The following is a 6,662-nucleotide window of genomic DNA, read 5'->3' as shown; positions in this document are numbered from 1 at the left end:
CTTTGAGGCTGTTGCCCTTTCTGTACTTGCCCGAGGCCATCTAACCTAAAAAACCGCCCAGTCCATGCCACACAACCGCTGCTACCCGTGTAGCCGCCTGCTGCGTGTAGTGGACTCCTGACCTATCCAGCGGAACCCGAAAACCCACGACCTTATGGCGCAAGTCGAGGAATCAGCAGCCCACACGGTCGCAGGAATCGTCTCAGCCTCTGATTCAAACCCTCCACTCGGCTCTCTACCAAATGTCCGCAGTCAGTCCTGTCGACGATGCTGCAAATGGTGAGCTCTGCTTTCATCCCGCTAGCGAGACTGGCAGTCTTCACCAAATCAGATAGCCGCCAGAAGCCAGAGAGGATTTCCTCTGATCCATAGGCGACACACATCATTGGTGCCGACATGAGCAACCACCTGCAGATGGGTACCCTTCATGGTATCCGGAAGGACCCTTTCCACATCTGGAATGACTCCCCCCCCCCCCCCCCCCCAGTATGCACACGGAGTGCACATTGGTTTTCTTCCCCTCCCTTGCAACCATATCCATAAGGGGCGCCATTACGCGCCTGACGTTGGAGCTCCCAAATACCAATAAGCCCACCCTCTGCGACCGCCTGGATCTTGCAGACTGAGGTGCAATCTCTGGAACAGGACAAGCAGCCATGTCCGGCTGAAGATCAGTATCAGCCAGAGACAGATCCTCAAACTGGTTCGTCAGACAAAATGGAGAGGCCTTTCGTTCAGCCCTCCGGAATGTCTTTCGGCCCCTGCCACACCTCGAGACGAGCTCCCACTCTACCACGGGTGAGAGGTCAGCCTCAATGTGCGCAGTATCCCAGGCAGCCACAGCCGTTGTCCGATCGGGGGATGCGTGGGAGCCAGCCGGTGTGACCGAGCGATTCTAGGTGCTTCAGTCTGGAACCGCGCGACCACTACGGTGGCAGGTTCGAATCCTGCCTCGGGCATGGATGTGTGTGATGTCCTTAAGTTAGATAGGTTTAAGTAGTTCTAAGTTCTAGGGGATTGATGACCTCAGATGTTATGTCCCATAGTACTCAGAGCCATTTGAACCACTTTTGATGCGTGGGACGAGCTGGCAGTCCCTGACAAACCCCCGTCCAGGCCCCCACAGTGATGCCCATTGACAACAGCCTCAAGCTGTGTGACTGAAGCCAACACTGCCTGAAGCTGGGAGCGAAGGGGTGCCAACTCAGCCCACATCCGAACACAGCAGTCGCAGTCCGTGCTAAATACTGTTGTGCAAAGAACATCAAACCTATCTACAGAGAGCACAAACAATTCGACACATAATTTAAATGGTTATTAAAATACAAGACTGCCTAGTAAATGCAGGAATGCTGCTACTTGCGCACTGCTGACGCACTGCTCGGCTGCAGATGGCTAACTGTTTACGGATGAGGCTTCTTTTACAAATCATGGTAATGTGAATCTGTGGAACATGCTCTACTGTTCCGTGCAAAATCCCCACTGGACTCGCTAAGTTGCGACAGTGGAGTGTCAATGTTTGATGTGGTATGATTGCTAACTGTATTGTAGGTCCCTATTTTTACCGTGGAACATTGAATGGACAACGATATGCATCATTTCTTCAGCACACACTAGAGCTCGTCATAGAAGATCTAGGACTGGAAACTCATCTATCACTGTGCTTACAACATACATATAAGCAAATCTGGTCCTTACCACCGAAGTAAATGAGATGTCACATTCACTTTCCTGTTACTATGTATGAACTCTTATGTAAGGTGCGAAATTGGTCTTCATTTATTCTGCCACCTTACAATTTATTTAACATATTTTGATAGGTGCAACCTCAGTCATCACAAGGGTACTTCCAACTGGCCTAGAATCATGAAATCTGGCAAAAAGGAAAGTTTCACAGTAAAACAAAAGTAAAAAATACGAAAACTATAAATTTGTGATTATATCACATGAAAAAATATTTCTTGTCATTTGTTATCCGACGTCAGACTTGAAATTAAAACCATCAGTCCTTCTGTATTTACGCAGTGTGGGTCACAGTGGTGAAAGTCAGACACCTGGCACGGAATTACTTTATTGCTCATATCACGCGTTTCGGAATTTGTTAATCACTGGATACCCAGGAGTGATTACTGCATGTAGGTATAGCGTTTCAAGCTGCAAATGAAACAAACATTCGCAGACTAGTCTGCCTCCTACAAATCTTTGTCACATTTATATCACTGAAATCAAAACATTCTCTAAAATCTTTGAATCCCTGGGAGTGATGTCTTGCTAGTATCAATGCCGGTAAAAGGCAAAAATGGTCGACATTCTCATTTCCTGGAATGGATGAACTGTAAAGATACATATTCAGTGTTCCAGTGTCCCGCATACAATGCAAAAGTTGCCAGAGACGTTCTACATGCGACATTTCCAAATAGGTGGATGGGGCGGGGAGGTACTGTGCGATGGCCTGCACGGTCCCCCGTCTTGATGACATTAGAGTTCTTCCTCTGGGGCGCAGTGAGAAACAGAGAACCACCAAGAACAGTAGTACGCAACATCGTATTACAGCAGCGTGTGCGGCAATATCTGTAGAAACTCAACAATCTGTGCAACACTTTCTCGTTACCCTTCTGCAAATGTGTATTGATTCAAATTGAGGGCACTTCGAATATATGTTGACGTGAAAGGTTTCATTGGCCAAAATGTGGGTGTGTTTTCTATGCTGGGTGTAATGCACAAGAATACAGTTTCTGTGGGCGACAGAGCACTAGCTAATGTGTTTAGGAAAGTGATTTCAAGTGTGTTATTTCTAATTGTAGCTCTAGTTGTCATTTCGCTAGAATAAACATACATTTACAATTTGAAAAACGTAACTTTTCATTCGACGTGTTACTTGTTTATTTTTGTGGGTTGTGCATACCTACCCATTGTGTGAGACCCTGACACAGGCAGCGTGAGGTGCACGATTTAGTCTCAAGACGTGCGCTAGCTATGCGCTTCATTTATTTCAAGTGTCAACTTCACTTCGCAATTTCTCGGGATGTATTAGACTTATTGCCATGCAACCAACGCAATTCTTTCTGTGATTTTTCATTCTATTGATTCCATATGAAATAATAGGGGGTGTCTATTTAAAAATACAGACGTTTCTGTTAAAAATAATATTTGTTTACGTATTAAATCTTCGCATGGTATTTGGTTTCCTAAGCCCCTGTCGTACGTTCATTCTGGTGAAAACCGTTTTTGAATATCTACTGTTGTTCCAGAGATATTTGAGGTGGCAGAGTTAAGTGAGACATCCCGTATATATTGTTTTCAAAACACCATAGATGATCCACAGACCCCAAAAGCACTCTAACAGAGCTTCAACAGAGTAGCAAAGTTACATATTCGCAGCACACGACTTATAGCAAGAGTATAAATAATTTATAATACAGGAGAGAATGATAAGTTTGTATCTACAAAACTGTGGCTTGAAAAGATATTACTCGATTCTATAATCAACTCTCATTTCACGAAAAGGGAAAACACTATGAATCATCGTTCCTATGTGTAAAAGGATACCATTGAAAATGCTGTGCACGACCGATCGCAAGGTAACTGCAGGACTATTTAGAATACCTATAAGAGTATATTATTAGACACCACAGCAAGTAACTGAAAAGTCTCACCCATGATCTTCAAAGTCGTAGAAGCTCGGAAACAGTTAGCATTCTCCCAGACAAGCGAGAAGCAGAATAGACCAGACGGTATCCCAAACGGGAAACCAGGAACGCCGGCCGGGGTGGCCGAGAGGTTCTAGGCGTTGCGGTCTGGAGCCGCGCGACCGCTGCGGTCGCAGGTTCCAATCCTGCCTCAGACATGAATGTGTGTGATGTCCTTAGGTTAGTTAGGTTTAAGTACTTCTTAGTTCTAGGGGACTGATGACCTCAGAAGTTAAGTCCCATAGTTCTCAGAGCCATTTGAACCATTTGAAACCAGGAACGTAATGGCGAAATCTCATTTGAAACTACATCACCTTGTGGTTCCACACCCGAAAACATTTCCCATTCACTAATTGCCTAAACTGACGTCCAAAGGTACAAAATGTGTCAGTGAAGTCACAAAGAGTTACCTCAAAGAACTCGTTTCGACTAATCGAAGCTGACTATAGGACAAACACGCAAAGCATTGCGAAGATAATCTCACGAGTTGTGAAAAGTAAAAATATTGTGGGCGAAAAATAAAACTGTAACTTCCAAGGTGCACGTAAAAAACTGAATGGAGTTGTAAAGCAGGGAAATGCCCGTATGCACAAAGGTAATTACATATAATAACATCGTTTTATGAGTTTAAACTCAAGATATACAGTTACATTGAAAACTAAGATCTGCAACAGTATAAAATGGAGACCGCAGAGGAATGTGATCATAAAAACATTCTAAAAATTCCATTTTTGTCATCAAGTGTTCGAAATGACCAGTGTCTATGCAACATGTTGACAGTATCTGACAGACTTCGACACAGACTGATATCGGTGAACATGTTCCAACAACAATGTATTGTCTTAGATTTCCTTGGGTCATTGGAACTGATGCATAAGATTCATCTTTGAATTTTCACAAGGGAAATAAGTCCAGTAGTGTCGAATAAGGTAAAGGTGCAGGCCAACTGATAATGCTATCACATCCTATCCAGAGACTAGGAAATTCCTTGATGAGCGTTTCACTAGCTACGAGCAACTAGTGAGCTGCGCATCCATCGCGCTGGTATCACATACTCGTATTTCAAGTGATACTTGCTCTAAGAGAGCACTGGAACTTCTATTAGAAACTGTGCATGTCTTTTACCTATTAAGGTTTCTTCAACGAAGTAAGGACCAATCAAGTAGTGTCTTATTATCCCGTTCCAAACGTTCACATTTCACTGCCTCCTGATGTTCAAGCTGTCTCGGCCAGTGATTATTCTCGGCGGCTCAACAATACATATTACTTATATACATCGTCCCATAATTCGTAAAGGTGAAGGGAATCCTTTAAAGAAAGAACATATTCTACATCTAAATCTACATTTATACTCCGCAAGCTACCCAACGGCGTGTGGCGGAGGGCACTTGACGTGCCACTGTCATTACCTCCCTTTTCTGTTCCAGTCGCGTATGGTTCGCGGGAAGAACGACTGCCGGAAAGCCTCCGCGCGCTCTCGAATCTCTCTAATTTTACATTCGTGATCTCCTCGGGAGGTATAAGTAGGGGGAAGCAAAATATTCGATACCTCATCCAGAAACGCACCCTCTCGAAACCTTGACATCAAGCTACACCGCGATGCAGAACGCCTGTCTTGCAGAGTTTGCCACTTGAGTTTGCTAAACATCTCCGTAACGCTATCACGCTTACTAAATAACTCTGTGACGAAACGCGCCGCTCTTCTTTGGATCTTTTCTATCTCCTCTGTCAACCCGACCTGGTACGGATACCACACTGATGAGCAATACTCAAGTATAGGTCGAACGAGTGTTTTGTAAGCCACCTCCTTTGTTGATGGACTACGTTTTCTAAGGACTCTCCCAATGAATCTCAACCTGGCACCCGCCTTACCAACAATTAATTTTATATGATTATTCCGCTTCAAATTGCTCCGTACGCATACTCCCAGCTATTTTACAGAATTAACTGCTACCAGTGTTTTTTCTGCTATCATATAATCATACAATAAAGCATCCTTCTTTCTATGTATTCGCAATACATTATATTTGTCTATGTTAAGGGTCAGTTGCCACTCCCTGTACCAAGTGCCTATCCGCTGCAGATCTTCCTTCATTTCGCTACAATTTTCTAAAGCTGCAACTTCTCTGTATACTACAGCATCATCCGCGAAAAGCCGCATGGAACTTCCGACACTTATCTACTAGGTCATTTATATATATTGTGATGTGATGTGATGCCTTATCAGAATTGAGCGACAGAATTCCACACGTCTGCTGCATCACCTCTGGTTAATCTGTAGGTGAAGGGACACACATTACGGATGGAAGCTGTTTGCGCGCAATATGCGAACAATGTTGGACTGATTTTTCCAGAGGTATACCTCTTTATCTGAGGTACATCTGGTTTATGAGCAACAGCGGCCAGAACATTTATTTCGTTCACTTGCCTTGTTGCAGGCTTCTTCGTTACTCTCTTTGTTGTATTCCAGTACCATTCCAGTATGCCCGCATCTCGTGGTCGTGCGGTAGCGTTCTCGCTTCCCACGCCCGGGTTCCCGGGTTCGATTCCCGGTGGGGTCAGGGATTTTCTCTGCCTCGTGATGGCTGGGTGTTGTGTGCTGTCCTTAGGTTAGTTAGGTTTAAGTTGTTCTAAGTTCTAGGGGACTGATGACCATAGATGTTAAGTCCCATAGTGCTCAGAGCCATTTTTGAACCATTCCAGTAGCTTTTTCTTCCTAATTTGTCGAATTTTCATTCTTATTGGAGACCATCTACTCCAACATCTGTCGGGACACTTTTGTGTCTACAGTTCAACAGTTCGAGTCATGTTCCTTTTTCATTCTGTGTAAAGAAGAAGCACATTTAGTTTCTCTTGGATTGTGGTAGACAATTTGGTTTTTGAGGCTAACCTTACTCGATACACCTGAACGACACAGACAGAATGAAAGACCCATTTCTCTCTGCCCCTTTTATGCTGGTACAGGAGCAGTAT

Source organism: Schistocerca piceifrons, chromosome 6, assembly GCF_021461385.2.
Source record: "Schistocerca piceifrons isolate TAMUIC-IGC-003096 chromosome 6, iqSchPice1.1, whole genome shotgun sequence".
Classification (NCBI taxonomy): domain Eukaryota; kingdom Metazoa; phylum Arthropoda; class Insecta; order Orthoptera; family Acrididae; genus Schistocerca; species Schistocerca piceifrons.
This window is presented reverse-complemented; position numbering follows the sequence as displayed.